Source organism: Lissotriton helveticus, chromosome 5_1 (assembly GCF_964261635.1).
Source record: "Lissotriton helveticus chromosome 5_1, aLisHel1.1, whole genome shotgun sequence".
Lineage (NCBI taxonomy): Eukaryota > Metazoa > Chordata > Amphibia > Caudata > Salamandridae > Lissotriton > Lissotriton helveticus.
Genome location: NC_136065.1, coordinates 814855146 through 814879201, shown reverse-complemented (window position 1 = coordinate 814879201; position 24056 = coordinate 814855146).

Sequence of the window (24056 nt, the reverse complement as noted above, 5' to 3'; positions counted from 1 at the left end):
AAGGGAGGCAGATGTTGAATCTAAAGCTTTAAGGAAATGGTCAGAGCAGGAAAATGGTGAAATCTCCCCCCATATCTGGACCACTATCAACAGGCTAAATTTTTAGCTCTTTAAGAGGGGCAAACTGGCGCAGGATTTTTTTTTTTGTAAATGGCTGCTGTATCGAACCCCAGTTGCCCTCGTAAAGATGTACCCCAATCAGTCTTCCCAATGTTTCCGATGTCTGAATTGTCCTGTTGCCAATTGGTCACATATCATGCTCCGCTATCCAAAGATTAATGTATTCTGGGTAGAGGTATTTGTGTATCTTAAAAAGGAATGTAATTTACAGTTGGATGTAAATGACAGGTCAATTTTATTTGGCTATGATCCGGATCTCCCTTTTGTAGATTCAGTGACTAGATTTCTATACATAGCTATGGCGATTGCAAGGTCACTGGTCCTACAAAATTGGCGTTCCGACTCAATTCCGTCAGCCTTGGAATGGAGGCAGAAGATGAGAAGTGTGAAGAAAAGTGAATATACCTTTGCAGTAAGAAATGGGGATCTTAACAAATTTAATAAAACATGGGGTTCGAGCTTTGATTAAAGCAGAGGGAGAGGTAGCATTTGCTTGTTCTTTGGTGGAGGGGGGGAATGAGATTGTAGACCTCGTCAATTGTCTATTTATCTATTTATTGTGTGAATGTTTACAGGGGGCTTTTTCTTTTCTAAGGGATATTTGTATTTTTGTACCTGACTAACTCTTTTTTATGAAATGTATAACAAGTCCGTGATGTGGGATAGTGACTCATTGCGATTCATTTTGTTAAAATACATTTTCATTGTTTAGTTTTTTTTTGCTATGATGTAATGCTGCAATACGTAAATGTTCATGTTTGACAAACCTTGGCTTCAATAAAAAAATTAAAAAAATAAAATTAAAAAAATAAACTATTACCTTCCCAAACATGCCTGAGGTTTTTCAAAAAGATTTTATTTGTTGTCTATTATATCTTGCAATTTTTACTAGGTAATGGTGTTCCTTTCATGCAGACAAAGATTTACTACAGCAGGCCTTTTCATTTTACTCGGGTACAGTGGTAATCACCTTCGTAAGCAGGCAGGACTGAATGAGTCTTTATTCTGTTAGACTTACTGGGTGTTCCTTTCATGTTCAAAGAGAGGATGGCTTTTGTTTATTTGTTAAGAAAAGGGTCCTATTGATATTACCTGACGCCGTTTAGGACATCACCTGATTTCAAGTAGTCAACTTCTGCAATATTTTGGGAGCAGCATTGTTTTATTGCCTGAGAGATGTACCAAGCGGGAAGCTTGGCTGTTTCAGGACTGGGCAACATGGAGAATAATATGGTCGGTGGAGGTGGCAGTGTAGTGGGACTCCCCTGGTCCATCTTCTGGAGCCCCTGCCATTGCAACTCTGCAGTAAATGGTAGAGGCTCAAGCCGTGGCTTCTTTTAATGCCTACGAGGGGTATAAACCCCCTAACGTTCAACAGCTACATCTAGATGAATTTCCTGTGGCTGACCCTGATGACGAGGAAAGAAGTGGTCAGTTTGTCCAGCGCAGCAGCAGCTCCTCCACAATGACAGAGTATTGCTGTTCTACTGGCTCAGCCAGAAGCAGAAAGATATTTTTCAGCTGCTGCCTGAGCCAGCATTTTTGTGGGGCTGGGCGGGCCAGGCCATGGTAGGGGGGCAGAGTGGTACGTGCACTGCTAATTGTGCATGTCTGTTTGGCAGGCCAACTTAGGCCAGCCAAACAGACAAGTGCAGGTCGGTTTCTCAAAACCCAGCTGTATTACAAGCTTGGTTGGAGAAACAGCCCTGACTCCCTGTACCTGAGCGAGCATTAAACAAGACCCCTCAGGCCAATCCTGCGCTGCTCTCATGCAGTATGAGAGCAGTGTGCGGATTGCAAAAAGATTCAATGATTCTGTCCTAGGGGCCCGATGTGATCAGGAAGCAGTGGAGCTCTGAGGCATGAGGTGGCAGTAGCAGCATTAGCTAAGCTGATTTACATATTTTATTATTCCACCCAAGCCCTCCCCCAAGCAGCCTCCCCTCGCCGCCCACACACCCCCTCTTCCCACCCTACCACTGTTTAAATGCGTCGGTCGCCACTGGTCCAGAGGTGGAACAAGCTAAACAATTCTAGCCCTTAAGAGAAAACTTGGGCTTCCCTTATCCTATGTATGGTGTGGAGGATGAAGATTTTGTTTACACAGTATAACGAATCAAATAACTTTATTTCATCATAAGTCATAAAAGTGAATAATAAATAGACACTAATACAATAATGTATACCGTACTTGATAACAAATAAATACAAATAATTGAATAGTTCCATTAAAGCCAGCGATAAATAGTGCAACATTTATCACAAAAGTATGACTAATGTTACAAATTCCAGCAATTAACAGCTGTTAAATCTACCACACAGTGCAATACGTTTTCCCATGTAAACTTCTAGTAGTGCAAAATCCAAGAAATAACCTAGAATCACCAAAGCTACAAGACCGACATATCTTAGTATCACAATACTTCCACATTCTTTCTTCTTTATCATCCAGATGAATCCCCAAAATGTTGCTAGAGCATAGGCATACAAGGGGCGAGCATCAGATCTTAATCCTCGAAGGGCAAGAGAGCGGCTAGAAAAGACTTAAGGGCTGATTAGCATAGCGGGCAGACTTTGTCCACCCGCCATAGCCCCAGGAAATGGGATCGTCTGCAATGCATGCGGCGGTCCTGCATTTGCAATTTGGATGCGCCCACCACCACACTGGCGGGCGCATACCGCATTTTTAACATTGCAGCCGGCGGTGCTGTCAGCAGCACCCACTGCAAGGTTAAAAATGCAAGTTGTGCATTTGAATGCACAACGTAACAGGCACTGCGCGGTGCCTGACATGTTGCGCATTCAAATGAAGGGGGGTACCATAGGTATCCCCTATTTGCACCCCCACCCCCAAAATACCTGGGGGCCCACTACAGGCCCCCAATGTCAAGGACCACCACGGAAAGGCAAATACCCGCATGTATCCTAATATGGATGGCGATGTCTACCAGATTAAAAGCTTTTCCGTCTGCCGGGGTCCCCCCCCCGCTATAGTGATATGGCATGGGGAATTGGGTGGCGGACAGTGGATTATGGCGGGTGGATCGCCACCGCCATGCGGGCGACGACGATCCGTCCGCCATTGTAATTGACCCATAGTTGTCTATATATACGTTCTAGCCATGTAGATCTAAATAGGGGGTATGCAGGGCACACAAATAACACATGTGGGGCAACAGACTCTTTTTGGCCAGTACAGAAGGGGCAACATGTGAAAGATGTACCAACCCATTGCCCTATAAATGAATTCAAAAGTAATAAACCAAGTCTAAATTAATGATAACGTTTCCTATGGTGCAGATATCAGGTATCATTATTTGTCTAAGCCATGGGTGGGCTTGAAGTCCAGAACCTCCCTAGTCAAAATAGAGACATTATCTTACTGTTTCTCCCTCTGAAAGGACATAAAGCCAAGACTTTTTCTTACTTACATCATTGGAAGGAACTTGGGTTGAAGATGGATATGTCCAACGATCACTGACACCCAAGGAAATCAGAAGCTTTTTGATTGAGCAGAACCAGGGAAATGTTTCAATATATCCACCCTAATAATGTCTTCCACGGCTGCTACTTAATGCACCAACTCAGGAGTAGCCCCAACTCTATTCAATAAAGCAATGGACGCAGGCCTGCATGAGCTTCTTTAAGCCCACGTCTAATGCTAATGGATACCATGGAGTACTAGGTAGTAGTGAGGCTAGTTAGCTTAAAAATGTGTTCTTGGTTCCATCCAAGTCAATGGGATCAGTAAAGCCCCATAACTCGGTTCCATAGAGAGTTGCTTCAAGTGCCTTTGCCTCATAGATATAAAGTGTAGGTGCAAGAGGCTTTGTAAAAGAAGCATGATGCTCTTCAAGCATTGCACCAGCAGCCGGCCTGAGTTTTATGGATGTCAAGTTTGTGTGTCATCACTAGGGCATGTTGGACGCAAATACAATGCCCAAGTTATAGAAAGAATCAACTCTCTCCAGTTTCTTGACCCCTAATACTATGCTCCATCTGAACCTTTTGTGATGATTAAATTAAGGGCGGGCGTAGCTGGCATAGCGTGACTACGCTGAGGTCTACAGAGTGGGGAACAAACTCCGTGGAACTCCACTCCGCCACATACCTCCACCCCCCTATAATAAAATATGTACAAATTAATGTAAAAAGAAATAAAAACACACTTACCTGTACTGCAGAGTCCCCGGCTGCCCTCCTCCTCCTCACCGAGGTTGGACGTACATCTTGCGAGAACTGTGCATGAGTGTACGTGCAAGTGCAGTTTTCGCAAGATGTACGTTCTATGTCAGCGAGGAGGAGGAGGGCAACCCGGGGACGCCACAGTACTGGTAAGTGTGTATTTATTTCTTTTGTACATATTTTCTTTAGGGGCTGGCCAACTCCGCTCCACCGCGAAGTGGGAGTTTTGCCCTATACTCCGTGTATGGCAAATCTCCACACACTCCACTGGCGGACTGGAATTCTCCACCCGCCATTAGACTAAGGGCCAGATGTAGGAGCCCAAATACCGGTCGGTAACTGCCGATTTCGGCCGTTACCGACCGGTATTTAGGATTTGGCATGTAGGGGGCATCTCATTTACAGAATTGGTAAATTTACCGATTCGGTAAATATACAGAATCGGTAAAATACCGAATCGGTAAATTTACCAATTCTGTAAATGAGATGTAGGTGGCACTTCAAAGAGTGCCACAGGCCCTTTAGGAGTCGGTATTTACCACCCAATCCTATTGGGTGGTAAAATACCGATTTCCTGTGTACATGCACATCTGTGCCAGTACACCTATGCCATGTGACACACAGACATGCCCTTAGGGCATGTATGTGTGCCACATGGCACACAAGCCTGCAATTGGGGTTCTACAGGGTGTCAAAGTGACACCCCATTCCCCCTGCCAGGATTCGGTATTTACCGATTCGGTAAATACCGAATCGGTATTTCACATTGATTCCTATGGGCTTCAAAGCCCATAGGAATCAATGGCAAATACCGATTCGGTATTTACCGAATCGGTAAATACCGAATGTTACAGATTCGGTAATTGAGATTTTTGAATTACCTACATCTGCCTCCTTCTAATTTACCGATTCATAAATACCGAATCGGTAAAATTCGGTATTTATGAGTCGGTAAATTAGAATTACCTACATCTGGCCCTAAATCCGATAAATTTAGTTTTGGCTATGTTGATCTCTAGAAGACACTCCAAGTAAAAGGCACACAATCCATTGGGAAGTTTTTGCAAACCAGTTGGGATTTTCAAGATTAGCAATGTATCGTCAGCTTATAAAAGTACAGGTGTCTTAGCATTAGCTATGGAGAGAGCCTCTGCTGGAATTCAAGAAGGAACATGAATATTAGCATTGATGAATAGGGAGAACAGGGTAGGGGCCAAGACACCATAATGGAGGACCCCTTTCAGCACTGGTATCCTGTCAAATATATGGCCCTGGTTACCCGAACGCACTTGAGCAATGTTTTTTTCATGGAGCTGGACCAATAAAGGGCTTGTTTGGTGGTACTAAACTAGACCACCCTAACTACTCTAGCATAAATATTAAAGAGTGTAACACTACAGTTGCTACCCATGCTTACTTCAATGCCTAGAATATCCAGGTTGTCAATACCTCATTTCAGGATTTTCAATTTAAAGATGTCTTCACCCATATTATTAGCCCAAAGCAGTCCTCCCAAACTTGCTGAGCTTAGTTGTGGCATAATAAGTTAAGTAGCCCAGTTTATATAAGGGTTCTGCACTTCATTTTTCCTGGAACGGGCACGTCATAAACCTCAATGAATTTACACCATTGAGGTTGCATGAATTTAGCTCTAAGGCCTGCCACATTCCAGGGGAGAATCAATGTCTGCAAAAGTGGTTGACTAACAAGATGGCTACTGGATGATTGGAGAGCCCCCTTTAAATTATGGATTGGACCACATACAGTTCTATGCAGCATCAATCCACTATTTTCACATGATGGAATAGCTACACCCATATTTGCTCTAGTCTCACTCCCTCTATAACTATTAGACACTTGAAGACTAGCCCCTGGAGCTAGGCTTGAATTGCATTCAATGTTAGGCAATATTAAACCTCTACTTACAAAAGTAGGGTTTGCTAAAAACCGACTCCACAATTAGGTGGGAATCCAAAGCTGAGTCTATGGAGAGCACAGTCACTGGCAAATTCCAAACATGAGATCTTCTTAATGTACTAGAGCCGCTCTAGGTATCACTTCCTGCATTGATGCTATTGTTAATGCCACAGGAGCCAAAGCGTACACATCCATAATAATAATATTAATCATGTCGGCAGCATTCAACACCGTCTCTCACCCCATCCTGATTGACCGTCTTCGGTCGAAGGGCATTCAGGGGAAGGCCCTGGAGTGGCTGATCTCTTTTTTTGTCTAATCGCACCCAGGCAGTCTATACTCACCCTTTTACTTCTGTTAGCCGTACCCTGAAATGGGGTGTCCCTCAAGGCTCGGCTTTGAGCCCACTATTGTTCAATGTTTATTTTTCTCCTCTGGCCGAACTCATTGCTAGGTCGGGCATTATAGCTACTTCCTATGCAGATGATATTCAGCTGCTTTTCTCCTATGAGAGTGCCACGCAGACTACGTTTGATCCTTTGAAGGATTGTCTGCGGGACATTTCAAAATGGATGGACCATAACTGCCTCCGCATGAATGCGGCGAAAACGGAGGTTCTCTTTTTCCATCAACCCTCCCCTCTTGATGCAACTCTCTGGTGGCCACAGGAACTCAGCCTTCCCCCTGTCCCTAAGGACTCTGTAAAAAATCGAGGGGTCAAGTGGGACTCAAATCTTTCCTTTAGTAACCAAATACAGACCGTTTCTGCCGCTTGTTTTTCCAAGATCAGAATGATTAGGAAATTCATCACCTATCTCCCCAGTGACACCAGTAAAACCATAGTCCAGGCATTGATTACATCTCACCTGGACTATGCGAACGGCCTGTATTTAGGGTTGCCCGCGGGCCTCCTACATCGGCTCCAGACAGTCCAGAATGCGGCGGTTCGGCTGGTCTGTGGGGTTTCCCTACACACCCATATTTCGCCACATCGCAGAGGATTACATTGGCTACCAATCCATCAAAGAGCTGCATTCAAAGCCATGACCATAGCCCATCGAGCAACTAGGGGTAGGGGATCGGCCTACCTCTCTGTTAGCATCCATCCTTACTGTAACTCTCGGAACCTCCGTTCCAACTCCCAACATCTGCTTTCCATACCAAGATTCAGGAAAGCACGTTCTGGAGGTAAAACCTTCCAGGTCTGTGCCACAACTCTCTGGAACAAACTCCCGATCGCAATTAGGATGATCCAGGAAGAATTACCCTTCCGTAAGGCACTAAAAACTTTCCTCTTTTGTTAACCCCCCCAGGATTATCACTCTGCTTTCACTCAGAAGCGCCGGGACACCCCGTTGGGGTAGCTGCGCGCTATATAAAATACACAAATAAATAATAATAATAATAATAATGAAGGCATTTGTTAAGCGCGCAGCTCCCCCCCAACGGGGTGTCCCATACAATACAAGGGATTCATGGGGACGACTTTAGGGGCAGATTTATGAAGGCCTTGCGCCGCCGGTGCGTCATTTTTAACATGGGAAAAAGTGACGCACCGGCGGCGCAAGGCCTTCATAAATCTGCCCCTTAGTCTTTTGGTGTACCTGAGTGGAACTGCTGCCTATCATCTGTGAATAATTTTTGTCCAACTATGGAAAACCTAAGGATGTAAATGTAAATGTAAATGTGGGTGTACTTGTAAAGCGCACTGCGACTCCATGGAGTATCCTGGCGCTGAAGACCGCTGGGGAACCCGTCCTGGTTTTCCCTGTGAGATGGTCCCTTTCTGGGTATCTCCAAGGTGAAACCAGGCATCCCCGGCGTCTGTGGGGGGCCGTTGTAGAGATGAGGCTAGCTTAATGCCCAGAGTTGCCGAGTGTGTTCGCTGGTTAGAGTAGACACCGAGGCGAGAATTATCTAGTCCGTTTTGACCCTGGTCCACGACCCTGCCACGTCGAGAATTGAACCCTGGTCCCAGGCCGTTCTCTGCTTACGGGTCTGCCGCCTCTAACCAGTGAGCCACACCACTCCACTGGACCCACTGAGTGAAAAGAGGGAGTGGGCCTGCTGCCTTGCAGCCCTAAATATTTAAATTCGATGGTAGTGTGGTTTGGGGGACAAGTCCTAATATCCAAGGCATTAAGACCATCAGCGATATACCTCTCTCCTGTGCATAGCTCTCTATCAGCGTTTTGATTTCACATATCTCTTTTCGCAGTAGTGCCTGCTGGAACACATGTGGATAGGTGTCCTTTCCAAGATTCCTGAGTAAATGGTACCCATTGTAGGGTTTTTCCAAAGTATTTCCACAACATAAAAAGTATACAATTTCTTGGCTGGATTAGCATGCCAAGATATTGTGGTTTCAAGGATGCCCTTCCATCTGATCCTGCGGACAGGAAGGTGGAAGAGGCAGTAAATAGTAAAAAAAGAACAAAAACCTAAGCCCCAGTTAGCATGTCTGTTAGAGCCTTGGCTCTGTTAGAGCCAAGGCATATATGACACATACGGTTCAATATGCTTATGGGATTTCCAAACCTTAGCAGATCAAAAGCTAGAGGGTTTGATTACTCTTCACTGTTAGCCATCAGATTTTTGTCAGCTGTGCCATATAACAACTTTTGCACCACTACAGCAGCCGTGGGAGCAGATTTTGGAGAACGTTGCCACATATGCATTAGGTATGGGCAAAATATTAATTATACTGAAGTAATCACAGCATTTTCAGTATTTTTGCTTTGCTCTTTTTGATCCAAAATTACAAAAAAGTATGTGATTACTAGTAGATTCATATTACCCAGCACTCTATTGTCATTTTATGTTACTTTTGAAGAGTTGACTAATTGTAGAAATTAGTAGCTTCACAGTACTCTGCACTTTATTGTCCTGCCTTACTGCTATAATCAAAGAGAGACCAGTAGCCTCACAGTACATTGCACTTTACAGTTATTCTACTTGCTGCTATAATTAAGGACCCTCCGCCATTTTTACCCAAGCCTGGGGCTAATAATGGTTGTCTCTTACCAACTCAGGCAGAGACCACCTCTTTGCCCGAAAGTGATCACCTGTAAAAAATAGCTGTTGTATAGCATTTGAACTTAGTGTGAAATCACATGTTGCTAGAACAAAAAATTATACTTTTGTATTCACCTATTATAGAAGCTTTAAACAGATTAGAGCAACAGCACCTGCTGGTTCATTGGAGACTCCAAAAACGTGAGTCGCATTTTTAACTCATAATCAAATATCCTTGAATTTTGTATAAGTATTTACAGCAAGAATTTTTATTATGTTATTTGTAACGCTGTTTGAATATTGTAAAGGTTGATAAAACCATAAACAATAAACATTATACAAATGTGATCACACCCCTTGTGCAATAACTAGTAATTTGGCCCAAAAAGTCTACTGCAGGAGCACAAGAACAACATTCTTAGCAAACACGAGTGGCTGCTGCTGTTCAATTTTCAGTTGCATTTAACAGTATTTTCTAGTGCAACATGTTTTCGCTGGTCCATTTTGGATGCAAGACTGGATTTTGTGGTAAGAAAATAGTGCTAAGCACGGAGTTATATTCCTCACATAATTTGGCATTATCTTGTGTAATTTCACTGTAATTAAACGTTTCACTACAGGAATTGACATGAGTTTGCTCTACCCCTAATATGTAAGCCCTTATGGAAGGCTGATGCCACACAGAAAACTGTACTCATGAAGCTACCAGTTGGGGGTGCCAAAATATTCAAGCAACAGCTTGAAGACCTGGTTGAGAAGTCTGTAGAAAAAGAGAAGTTAACAACTCCTGTAAATTCATTCTCCAAAGGAGGAGGCTTTGGCTATTGAAGGGCCTTTGGTCCAAGTACTACCAAGGGCAATAATCAGCCCATTTGCTTAAATTGTCATGGCCATGGCGTCCTAAATAATGACAAATCTAGCCATTCTCATTGACACCTCCTCCCCCTCCCAAGGCTTGACAATGCCAAAGTCTTCCAGTTGTTGGTCATCTCCTAATCTTGATATATGAAGACTCCTAGTAATGGATGCATGGGTTATACAGGCTATCCTGTTGTATAGCATTTTAGGACCCTAGTGTAATTTTCCCGATTCATGCCCTTATATAGGTATAAATCATCATATCCTTATATAGGCATAGAAATCAACCATATTAAGACATAGCTCATGCAGTCCAAATACGGCATAGCTACTTCCACTAGTTCTGAAAATCCACAACGATTTATTTGAAAACTCGGCTTCAGCAGCTAGGGACTTCCCCTTGCTTGAATATTGATTTGCCCAAGAACTCATGGTGATTTCAAAGAACTGAGGCTCTTTGATGACGTTATTATGTCCACCTTTACGTCAAACTCGGCACCTTCAAGGTATAAATATGCCCACACTTGCCATAGCAGTGGTTTAGAGTAGTTCGACTATCTACTTGCCCGACGCATCCTGCTACAGCAAGTGCCGAAGGAAGCCGACCCTCCAGCAGACACACTGAAAGAGACGTTGTCTTTTCTCTTGCCGAGAAATCCAGCTCCAGTGTTTCCAAGTTACCCTTGCCGGTTGTTGGGAAATCGAGTCCTGAGACTGACCTCCTTCATTCTAATCAATCCTAAACAACTAGAAAGTATATCCAACAAAAAATAAGCAAGAAGCTCCTATCACAGGAAATAGCAGTAAAAAAATATTTTATAGCCACCATCGCCTCCCAGTGCTACATGCAAATATATCTGCTGTGTCATAGAAAGGGAAAGTGGGGTCAAACCAGATGAGAAAAAGAACCCTCAGGCACCCTCCGAAGATGGGTAGCCGTTTGTCTTCATTGGGTTCTAAAGTTAGTGCATGTGAAGAACATCATACCAAGAAAGGTGTAAATTAAAATGAGTATAGATCACTCCCTCAACCAACATTTTTAATGGAGGGGTGATTCGAACTCAATTAAAAACAATGTGCATAAACGGACATCGAGAGTTAAGCAAGTTTGAACTCCCTGTCCTAAAAAACGGTCGACATGTTTCAGCTATCTGGTCATATTCGACCCAGCATTCCTCAGGACCAGAAATGTAAACTCACCCGACCTGGCAGTACACGCCCTAAAGTGTCTACTCACGGTGGGTGGATATTCACAAAAGACGTAATAATACCCACTTGAGGATCTATGTCTTGTGCAAACCTCATTCGGCGAGGTGTATGGAATCTGTAAAGAAACCCATAAAACATATTTCAAACTCAGACACTCCTCTGTCATTAGCATTTTAACAAAGCTTGTTAAAACTCGATTAATACTTTCGAACCCCAAGGCTCACCCTGTGACACAGTCAGAAACATAAAGTGATGCAAAGTCCAACCACAAAAGAAACTTAAAACATTATCATAGCTGTTATGCTAGAGTAATATGTATCTGCTTTTGCTGTTAGCCTTACTCATTCTGGCAGATTTTACGTTATTTTTCTCAGTACTCATTTCAGAGATGAATATTATAAATCCCATGCGAACCTCTGACGTTTGTTCAACATATGGTCGGGTCTAAGGACTAAGATTTAAAAACAACAGAAATCCTTCGAGAAGTACGTGCAGTATAGGAGGTCAACATTAAGCATGGGCGTAAAATCCGTTCCGCTCGCGGATTTTGCGGATTTTCGGTAAATTCGCAATCCGCGAACTCTTGCGAACTTGCCGAAAATTCGTAAAATCCGTGTGAAGCGGATTTTTTGCTTGGTCGCACTTGCCAACTAGAATACTATACAATTTCGTGGGAGTAAACACTTGCGAACACGTAGATGCGGCGGGCAGCGACAATCTCGCAATTGCGAGATTGCAAAATTTGCAATTTCGCACAAGAAATCCACCAGCAGGCAGCCTAAACCTTGAAAATTATGATTTGTATCAGAATAACTCCTCAGGTTGACATTTGCCTGCACTTTTTCTTTGCAAGGGGTCCATTTTGGGGGGTTGGGGTGGGAGGAAGTAAGTGCCCCACAGTCTCCAACTTCCTGTTCCTTTCCACCAGGCTCCTCCCAGTGCTTTCTTCATGTGCTGGTCACTTTGATTTGGATCTTGACCTGGAAGGATTACTTTTTGTGGATGCTGCTGGATATTTGGATTTTTGCAAAAATGAAAGCACTTAGCAGGTGCAAAAGTTCAATCTTATCATTAGTAACCATTCCCTGTGGTGCTTCCTGAGGGGCCCCTTCAGAGGTCATTTGCCTACTTGCAACTATTCTATGACCCTGCTCTGACCCTCACAGCAGGCTCAGAGAATAGCTACAAGTATACAACAAAGGTCCTGTTAAAAAAATTACACTGCAACAGAAAGCAATTACAGACCAAACTGAAAGCACTCAGCAGGTGCAAAAGTTCAATCTTATCATTAGTAACCATTCCCTGTAGTGCTTCCTGAGGGGCCCCTTCAGAGTTCAGTTGCCTACTTGCAACTATAGGCCACAAAGGTCCTGTGAAAAAAAAGTGCACTGCAACAGAAAGCAAATTACAGATAAGGAAGCAGGTGCCAGCCAGACTGGAAGTTTAAATTCAGTGACACATTAATCAACCCCAAATTAATTCATGTCAGTTGAAGCAGGGCAGGTGCGCTTGCTTTTTTCACCCCTATAATCTACAGTGATAAACCAACCAGAGGGTGGCAGTGATGTACCTGAGGGTGGCAGTGGTGAAACAGAGGGTGCTGTGAACCTGTGATGATGAACCAGATGTAGAAACAACATAGTCGCAGCCGTTGCGAGCCGACAAGTAAGTTCGCAATTGCGAACTGGTACAGAACCCTCGCGAACTGGCAGAAATCCTTGCGAACACACAAAAAAAAAATCCGCAAATTCGCGAGAGTTCGCGGATTTTGCAGATTGCGAATCCGTAAATACGCAAGTTCATGGATTGCCAATTCGCAAAATCCGCCCATGCTTAGTCTACATGCACAACTACATTTAGCCTCACACCCTGGAGACTGAGATCTCACATTCATTCTAATCATATCGTATCAAAGTTGAAACTCACTTGATTGTAATCCCATCATAATCATACGTGTCACTAGATCTGTAACTTCTCTTTATGGACTGAATTGTAGAGGGAGAATAAGCAAAAGAACAAAAATGCCCATCATTTAGAATGCTATACTCCTTTTTGAGAGACTGATGACACAAGAAGACATATCTCCGTGTAAATTACCGTTATATGTTGTTAACTTATCTCTCTTGAATAGAAAGACTTACTTCATATCTCCCCTAATGAAAACTCCATGAGTCCGTGGTGATGGATATCTTCACGGCAGCATCTGTTAAAAGTTAATCGGAGTGTCGGATTATACCCTTTGTGACTCACTCACGCTAACCCTGCTTGTAAGGCCCCTCCCTCCCATTAGGAGCTGCTTAAAAGTTAGTTCGGTACTACCTTGATGGAAGTGCTAATGTTTTTAAAGCAGAACGTTTCGAACAAACGAAATTTGTCATGGGTGCTATGTTTTGATGACTTACATGTATTTTAAACAGTGGCTCGGTCGAGAGACATAGTGGTCTAGTGTGCCGCCTCCAGTTGTTAAAAAAGGGGGGTTAGGTGTTCCCATTATCAAATCTACTTACTATTGAGCTGGCGGCTCCCCGTGTCTCCACCTAGGTACGGCTCAGCCACGGCTCGGAAGATGACTCGGACCTCGCTGAGAGCCGACCTTATCACTTCCTGAAAAAGCGTGGCTGACGTGTTGTAGTACCACGTGATCGGGGCAGCATCGAAGCATTGTAGATTCAAAGGTGCAGTACTAAAGTTCTCACCCTGCCCTGCACCGTCGTGTTTATTTTCGTGAAAGGATTTGTTAGGTAAAAAGTCCCATAAACCAGTGGCGTCTCTCAGATTATATGAGAATAACCTTCTACGAATGACAGAAGAAGGGGATAAACTAATTGAACGTTCTTAAATTTCGTCACTGGAGTAAAGAAACTTAAAACATAATCAATGTGATAAGCAAAGGTTGAATGCACTTACGGTACCAGAACCTAGAATGATAAAGGGGACATAGGGTGTAAATAGAAAGTTCCCCAGTTAGTCTTAGATGTAATTACTTGCCAAATGGGATCTGTCCCCGTGTGTGAGATCGTTAAACCCATGTTACATTAAATATAGGGAAATACCTAGTGACCTCTCTTTGTGTGTAGTAAACCAACGGGTCAAATTAGCGTTTCATCACTGTCCTTCATGGTACCTCGTCATTAAGACCTCGCCGATGGGTTGCCAAACGGTGGACCCACCTTTGTTCCTTTTCGAAAAGGGTACTCTCATTACTATATTCCAGATGTTCTATAATCGACCATCTGACATCGTCCGGACCATGTCCTTTCTCCAAATAATGTGCTGTCAATTTGGTTGTATTTCTCTGGCATCTGATATTACTGCGATGTTCCCCTATGCGCAGTTTAATTTTTCGCGTGGTCATGCCCACATAACGAAGCATACAGGGGCACACTATCAGATAGACCACGTTGCATGTGTTGCAGTTTGTGTGACTCCTAAGCTGCCAGGTTTTCCCCTCCTTCCAGAGCAAGCGTTTTGGTTGCTGTTGTCAGGTGACAAACACTACACCCTCCACATGGGTAATGTCCCACTACTGGTGGTAATCCCCAGGTGGAGAGTACATTCGCATCCCGAGTGGTAACCTTTCTGTCGGTGGGACGGGTCCGCACTAGTGCATCTTTGAGACTCTTCTCACGTTTATAGGAAAAGAGTGGTTTTTGCCATTGAAGGCCATTACTGGTCAGAATACGCCATTGTTTATTTATTGTCCGGCTCACTATGTTTGAAATGTTAGAATACGTAGTAACGCATGTCAGCGGGGTTTCAGGTTCTTCCTCTCTTACATTCTCCTCTAGTAGGGCTTCACGATTTTGATTTCTTGCCCGCTTGCAACTTTTCTTCAGAATTTGCGCTGGATACCCTCTGTGTGAAAGTTTCTTCGTCAAGTCATTTGCCTGATTCTTAAAATCAGCGATATTACTGCAGTTCCTACGGATACGTAGGTACTGGCCAAATGGGAGATTTTCCCGCAAGGGGCGTGGGTGAAAACTAGTAAAGTGCAGAAGATTGTTCTTACTAGTAGGTTTATAGTATGTTTTGGTGGTAAGGTGATCACCAGTCCTGGTGATTGTCACATCCAGAAATTCAATGCTGTCCCTGTTATGTTGATGGGTGAACCTTAAATGGGGATCACTGTTATTGACCCAATCAAAGAGGGCCAGTAAGCTCTCCTCTTACCCTTTCCATATTAGCAGCACATCGTCAATGTACCTCTGCCACAGGATAACATTGAGAGTGTAAGGGTTGGTATTTGCTAAAATGTGGGTTTTTTCAAAGTTGTGAACATAAAGGCCAGCTATACTTGGGGCGAAAGTACTGCCCATAGATGTACCTGTCTTTTGTAAAAACAACTCGTTTTTATATTGAAAAAAAATCCGTTTTAATGCCAGAGTGGCACACTCAATGACGAATGTTTTGGAGGTATTGTAATCCCAAGGGGTTTCATCCAAAACATCCGCCAGAACCTTCAAGGTAGCATCTTGGGGAATACAAGTATAAAGGCTCTCTATATCTAGAGAGACTAAAAAGCAGGGTTCTTCTGGAAGTTTGACAGTTAGGAGCATTGCCAATAAGCTCTTTGTATCCTTGATATAAGTACTTGTGGACTGTATCAAGGGCTTGAAGAAAGAATCACAGTATTTGGACAAGGGTTCTAACAAGGACCCTATACCCGCCACAATGGGTCGTCCTGGGGGAGGCAAACGGTTCTTATGTGTTTTTGGTAGACAGTAAAAATATGGGACCTTCCCTTCAGAATTTGTTAGGAAATCGGCTTCATGCTTACTTATACAATTGTCACGCTCAGCAGTCATCACTAACTCCACAATCTCATCCTTTAGGGGGATAGTCGGATCTTCCTTCAAGACTGTGTAGCTCGAAGTGTCACTGAGGAGTCGTCTGCACTCAGCATCGTAAGCAACAGTATCCTGTATAACAATGCCCCCACCTTTGTCAGCACTCTTAATCGTTATATCGGGATCATTTTTTAATGATTCGATTGCTTTATATTGTGCTGCAGAAAGGTTTTTGAACGTTGTTGGTTCTTCCACCAGTTCTACTTCCCGGAACACTGCCTGTTCAAAGGCGATTAATTCTGCTGGAACTAAATGTGCAGGGGGGGTGAAGGAAGATTTATTTCTGAAGTTCGTATCGCTATTAGTGATTTGGCTGTCTATTGATTCACAGCTTGTAAAGAACGCTTTCAAACGTAATTTTCTAAAAAAACTCAGTAAGTTCACACAAAAGTTTGAATCGATCAAGCCGCGCTGATGGTATGAAGCCTAACCCTTTCTCCAAAACCGATTGTTCATCCATATTCAGAACCCTACTAGACAAGTTGGTCACTAAGCTTATGTGTTGCTGGGACCCGCTCTCTGTTCCTGTGTCTTGCTGCGTGTGTTGTCTCCCACCACCTCCGGTGTCTGCCAGCGCACTTGATTCCCTCCCCGTCTCTTCCCCCGGCCTCTCTGGCCAAACCCTAAAAAATGTGGGGGATACATATTAGGTTGGTACTGAGGGGGTGGTGGGGGTGGGACAAAGTGAGGATTCCAACTCATTTGTGGTGGGAAAGGTGCGGGGGATACGGATAAGGTTGAAAATCACCATGCCCCAGTTGTGGATATGGGGACCAGTTGGAGTAATTCTGTGCTCTTCTACCCCGGCCCCTTCCCCTTTGTTTATTGGTATAGCCACCTGTGCTCGACCCACTGGAATTCAAATAATCGGAAGCGTCAGAGTTATAATTGGTGCGGTCTGAAGGTTTATACTCTGCACTTGCATAGGGGTACACTTTATCAAATGCCCACTTTTTCAAATCTTTCTGGAACTGTTGAATCTTGGACTGAGCTAAATTATCTTTGTATTCAGTCAGTTCCTTATTAAACTCCTCTAGTTTTTTCTTGAAGCCCGTGACTGTGGTCTTAATGTGGGCTTCTGTTACCTGTATCTCGATGAGAAGGGTCTCTGAAAGCCGCAGGGCAGTTTTTATAATCAAGAGTACGGAGCTGATTAGACCCTAAGAGAAATCTTGGATAGATTCTTGGCAAAGAATACTAAATTTATGCTACACCTCACTTACTTCTTCCCTCGTACTAGACTTAGGTTAAGTACATCGGGGTAAGCGTATTTTAGAAGCACCAGTTGAGTACTTTTTAGCCTTTGTTATTTATGTATGCATTTATCTATGGTCTAGGAACCATACAATGCTTTTACAGTATTATTTTATACTACTCTTCTTACTGTACGCATTATACTTTGCAACCAGTATAATGATTGTAGCAGTTCATTTCTTCTGCTTGAGAAAGAAGACTGTTCAACAAGTACTTTTATTGAAAACGCCCGTCTGTCTATTTCTCTGCACCTCTGGTGAAACGAAGCATGCACAAATGACTGAGTAAAATATCTATCTATTGTTTTCACGACTCTGAAGATCAGTTTTATCTTGTGGAAACAACGTTGTCATGTTTATGTGGTTGTCAGACACTAAATCCCTTCTTGTGAACTCGAGAACGTTTCTAGTGACCTCTGAGCTAGCTGGCACTCACAAGTAAGTTTAATATATTCAATAGCGACCTAGCAGACATAAGTCCTACGTCACATCAATAGGATATATTATTCCAATGCACAGAGCCTATTGGGAATATAGGAACTACACTACAATCCTGGATGGCTATTGAATATAGTTTGTCAGCCCACCATACCAGTTTTTTCATAGAAACCACTCTATCGAGAGATGTTGTCCAGCATCAAGCTGCTCTAATAGGAGAAATTTGGGATTTGTCCAGTACCCTCCAATGAAAGACCACTTGGGTATTACTCGATTGTATTCCTTTTAGAGAAAGCATCTAGAGACATCTGCTAAGTTTTCACCTTAAAGGAGTAAACCTTGCCATTCTCACAGGCCTCTCAAGATCATAGCCTTACAGAACATGTTGCCCCTAGTCAACCACGGAGACCATATAAGATCCATGGACATGCTGAATGCATATCTGAATATCCACGTGGACCAACAGAAATTTCTACGCATTTCAGTAGGGGACTGTCATTACCGATTCAGAGTGCTCCCCTTCACCCTCCCCTCAGTCCCAAGGTTTATGTCTTTTATCAAACTCTCCAATGGTGGGTATTTTACACTCTAGAGAAATTCAAGTGTATGCTTACCCTGATGACTGACTAATTACGTATTCTTCTTTTCTTAAATCAGAATAGTACACTCATCTATTTTGCAGCTTTCTTAAGGAGTACAGATTCCTATTGAATTACAAAACATCCAATCTGTATTCCTCACAGTACCTCCAGTTCATCTGAGCCCTTTTTCCAACAGACTTGAAGGAGGTTTTTCTGACAGACAAAATAAAGTCCAGACTGACATCCCATCTAACTGATTTACTAGCAAAGTCCTGGACCTCGGCAAGACTTTCATTAAAGAGCCATGGGGAGATGGCTTCAATGTTGGAATTCCTTCCTTGTGATGTCTTCATTTGTATCCACTGGTACACCATTGTCCTACTGTCACATGATTTCAAGGCTTTGATCACAGTTACCACAGAAATTCGTCAAGATCTCCAATGGTGTCGAACCACAGATCCCATGGACAAGGGACATTAGTTAGTATCTCCACCTCTCATGGTGATATCAAGAGATGCCAGCTGAATTGGGTAGGAACAATTCTTCCAGGAAGCAAAGTCCCAGGGATGATAGAATAGTCTTGAACGGTACCAGTCTTCCATTTAGAGGTATCTAGATACAGTCAGAAGGGCTATACTTTGGTTCACTTCTTACCTCCCAAGCAATGAATGAATGAGTACGGATTTGTTTAGCGCTGGCTACCCGGAGGCATCCCAGCGCTTTTGACCCATATCAGACCAACATCACTCAGCAGAACAGGAAGGTCTTCAGCCGCTTTCTAAACAGTAGGTGATTGGGTTCAAGACGTAGGTTATCGGGCAGTTGATTCCAACTTTTTGCTGCCTGCACTGCAAACCGTCGACCACCTGTACGAGAGCGCTTAACCCTCGGGACAGAAAGCAGATTACGATAGTTGGATCTTAAAGCTCTGGGAGCTTGACGATGGCTGAAAAGAGGGCGCAGGATGGCCGGACCGTTGTTGGTCATTGCCTTGTGGGCCATACACAAGACTTTAAAATGTATCCTTTCCTGCACCGGTAACCAATGCAGAGCTCGGACGGCAGCCTTCACCGAGCCATGTCTCGGTACCTCCAGGAGCATGCGGGCTGCACAATTCTGGACGGACTGAAGTATCTTAATAGTACCTAGGGGTGCACCCAGATAAACCGCATTCGCGTAATCAAGCCGCGAAAGAATCAGGGACTGGACAAGGATCCGTCTCGCCTCAAACGGAAGAAGGATCAGCACCTTCCTTAAGATCCTCAAAAGGCCAAAACAAGTTGAGGCGACCTTACGAGCCTGAACTTGAAAGCCCAGAGTGGGATCAAGCCAAACCCCCAAACTTTTAATTTGGTTCTTGGGGGAAGGAGAGGGGCCCAGACATCTCGGCCACCAAGAGTCAAGGTTAATGGGGGCCTTGTATCCCAACATCATGATCTCGGTTTTTGAGCCGTTAAGTTTTAAAAAGGAGGCATCCATCCAATCGAGGACCTTGGTGAGACACGGGGACAGATTGTTAGCCCCAGAATCCACAGCATCTGCCCTAGCAAGGGAAACAACTAACTGTGTATCATCGGCGTAGGTGACCAATACAATGCAGTATGTATCTTAACAGACAATCAGATGGTGAGAGTGTACATAAACAGACAGGAGTATGCAGTGCCTTCTATTTCTACTTTCCCAGAAGATATATCTCTTTCTTTCCTCAATGTATCTTCTGAGGAGGGAGAATGTAAAATCATACCTGCTGAGTAGGGAATTCCTAACCTCAGTGTCTTTATGTCTCTATCCTTGATTTCCAGCAGATTGTCCCCATTTGTGTAACTTTGAATTTTAGTGTGGAGGCAGAGATTTTCCTATTCGTCCATTGATCCTATCAAGATTCTGGACTTTTTGAGAGATGCCTTCATGTTAGCAATTCAAGGCTTCAGATGTACTAATAGCAGCGGCCGGTGCAGGTAAGCAGGATGGGGCGAGACAGTGGGTATGTTGACAGAAGACGGAAGAGGATTTATTTATTAATTTATTTTCCTTATTCTGTTTTCTGTCGCCTTCCCCGCCCCATTGACCCACCGCGCTTACCTGCATCCGCCGCTGCTGGGACTAAGATGTTTTTATTCACACCTTTGTGCTTCTCGTCCACTTAGGAGACTTTTCCTTTGCAGACCGGTTACTCATTGTCTTATTCAGTTCTGGCATCGCTCACTAGTTCCTTATGTCTTGATGAGTCCCCTTTTGTGCAATTAGAAAGTTCAGACCTCAAGTGTCTATGGGCCAAAGTGTTAGTCTTCCTGGCCATCTGCTCAGGTCTTTGGATAAAGCAGATAGGAGCAGTGGCTCTACTAGAGCCAAATTTGAGGAGGGACTACAAAAAAAATATTTGGGGGGCGGGCGAATTCTTCCAGCAATTGGCAGAGTGGAGATGCAGGGGCTCTATGAAGGGATAAAAAACAACAAAGCCTTGCTAACAAGTACTCGGGTGTGGCTCCAATAAGACTGACACCAGACCAGCCTACAGCAACTCAAAAACGGTCTGTGTGTGTGCCCGGAAAGCTGTCTTGGCCCGAGCTAACACACAGGACGGGGGACTGAAGCCCTTTGACCCTTTGGGTGTTGCACACCTGGATAGGAGCATTAATTTCATCCCCGTTATTCTTGAGGTTTTGTGGTGACAAGGGATTCCTCAGCCCAAAATAGATTCTAAGTTCCGTTGTGAGGAGGACATTGTTCTTCCTGTTTTTATCCCAATACCTCCTCAGAGGAGGAGAAAAATCTCCATACCCTAGATCTTCACAGACCTATCTCTATATATCTAAATAGAACATCTTCCTTTAGGAAATCAGATGCTCTAGTCGTCACATTTGGCCTGGGGCAAGTCTTTGCCCTTCTTTGACTCTGTCTAGATGGATAATGTTGGCAGTAGTTTAATCTTATGAGATAGGAACTGTGGATTTGCCATCTCGTATCCAAGGCAGCTCAACCTAAAGGATGGCATCCTGATGGGTACACTTTAAGGGACCCTCACACAAAAACATTTGATGAACTGCCCTTTGGGCATCTCCTCATGCTTTATGTTGCATTACTGTCTCCAGTTGGTTTGCGGGAATCTACGGGATATGGCACTGTTGGACTTGGCCCTTTTGGCAGGTTCACCCCTAAACTTTTTGCTTTTGAAAGTGACCTGGTGTTAGTTGTTTTCTGGCTTCTGCGCACTTTAACACTGTGACCCACTGTAAAGTGCGTGCACACTCTGAGTGCGTGTGGTGAGATTGGCCTGCCCTCCCATAGAAATGCATGGGGAACATGAGTGTCCATGGTAGTTCCTGATGAGTGGGGAGTGAAGGGTCGAGTTTGGTATGTGCGAACTCGTGGGATTAAATGCTGCGCGATGATGTGCGTGAATTTAATGTATCTGGTGTGGAAGTGCCACTTCTAGAAGTTGGCATGTCTGTGTAGTAAATGTGAATGGACTGTCTGGCTTGTGATTGGCTGGAGTTGGCTGGTGTGCCTGGCTCCAGGAGTCAGGATGGGTCTTCCCCGGTGGTTAATGGAGAGATCTGCATGTTGATAGGAGGGAGGAGTGCACCTGGGACCTGAATAGGTCTAGGCCTTCCCTCCACAATGCTGGCTCCGCCCCCTGTGGTGCGTCTGATTTCCCTAGCCTGTCCTGTGAATGGCGAAAGGGGCTGAGCACAACAAAGTGCTCCAAAACCAGTTGCATCTGGTTTTCCCTTAACCCTGTGCTACCAGACAAAGGAAATATGTGTATAAAAAGGGGCTGTGACCCCATGTAAAATGTTCTCTGTCTGATCCTGACTGGAGGGGGGCCTGCTGCTGCTGGGCACCAGGAGGAACCGCCACTGGGTGCTGCGTCCCTGTTGGAGGGCCCTGTGAGCTGGCCCCTGGGCCCAGCCTTTGCACCCTATCTTCTGAAGGCCTTCCCTGAACTTTGCCCACAGGACCTTTCTGCTGTAGCTCCCGTGGAGTGCTGTATTCTCCCTGCAGAAAAGCGCTTTAATTTCCAAGAGGAGCGCTCTAATTTGTGCTTGTGATTTGCCTCGCTGAAGTGGAGCTCGAGGGCTCCGCAGCACGGCGCGGCAACCTTCCCCAGGAGAATCCCGATAGAGGGACTCCCCCCTGCTGGAGGGGAGAGAGGCGGGTGCCCACCCCGCTATTGTCTTCGTGGAATGGGAGCTTACCCCGTATACTGGCGCTTTTATTGCCTGATTCCGAGCGGGTGCCCACCCCGCTTATTTTGTACTATTGGATTGGTCCCCGGCTCAAGGGCTTCCCCACGCGCACCCGGGAAGCAGAGCAGCCCCCGGAGAAGAACCAGGAAGCGGACTTGAGCCCACCCCACGCTCCTGTGGCCCCACCGAGAGAGGCGCGCCAGTCAAGAGCCCCGAAGTGCCTCCGGGGTAAGGAGAAGTGCTGCCGGCGCTGGCAGGGCTCCCGCTGGTGTGAGGAGGCCCCGCAACACAGCTACAGCCAGAGGAAGCTGGCCGGTATGTTGGAGCCTTCCCGTGTTTGCGAGAAGAAGCCAGTGAGTGAGGGCTTCTTGGTAGGAGCAGCCTGGCTTGTTGAGCGGCATGGGAAGGCAGCGGGCCGCTCCAACGTGGTATGGGGGCATTTGTTGATTTAAAGCCCACGTGGCCACCACACACACACGGGGGCATTTCTTATAGGTAGAGCCTGTGCGTGGCTCCAACGTTGGGGGCCGCATTTTGGTCCCAGATCCCACAAGGCTCCAACGTGGTAATGCGGGCATTGTTTTCATTCAGAGCCCAAGAGGCTCCAACGTGTGGGGGCATTTTGTGTTTAGAGCCTACGTGGCTCCCACGTCGTGTTTGGCCGCAATTTGTATTTAGAGCCCCAGAGGAGAGCCAGGGTGCATGCTGGTGCCCAGGCTTGGTTCCCCAGCTGCCCAGCACTTAGTGGGCAGCTGAATCGTTTAGGCACTAAAAACCCTTGTGCATTCTTCTTTGGCTGCCTGCACAGCCTGCCCTAACTCTGCTGGACAAAGGGCGTTTGAGCCCCTGAGAGGCCAAGTTGGTCTGGGGGTCAGCATCTAATGTAATTCTATGCAAGGTGATGGTATATGTGTTGGTAATGACCTGATGCCTAAGGTGATTTATGCATAATATGCACTGCCTTTATGCTTGCGATACCTCTAACTGTGGTTATATGCGTAGGAGGTTACTTTGCCTAGTATAGGTTATACTAGTGAGGTTATGTGTTCCTGCGTGATCTATGCCTAAGGTGGTTAGGATTGGGCAGTGTGTACCTACCTTTTACCAGTGGTTACTGTTGTGTCCTAAAAATGTTATTTTGTTCTAAGTACTATTTCTACCAAGTGCTGATTCTGACAGTGGCCCACGTGGCCCTATTCTGTGTATATAATCCCCTGTAAATACTGTCCCATGCCTGTTGGCACAGTGTGCCTGTGTGTTTATGATCTAATGTGTTTATGGTAATACAAAGGCTATTTTTATATATAACCTTGTGTGGAGTTCCTTTTTGTGGTGTGCCTAGTGTGTTTCTGCTGTGTGTTTGTTGCGCAATCGCTTCACACATTGCCTCCGGGATAAGCCAGACTGCTCGTGCCAAGCTACCAATGGGGTGAGCAGGGGTTA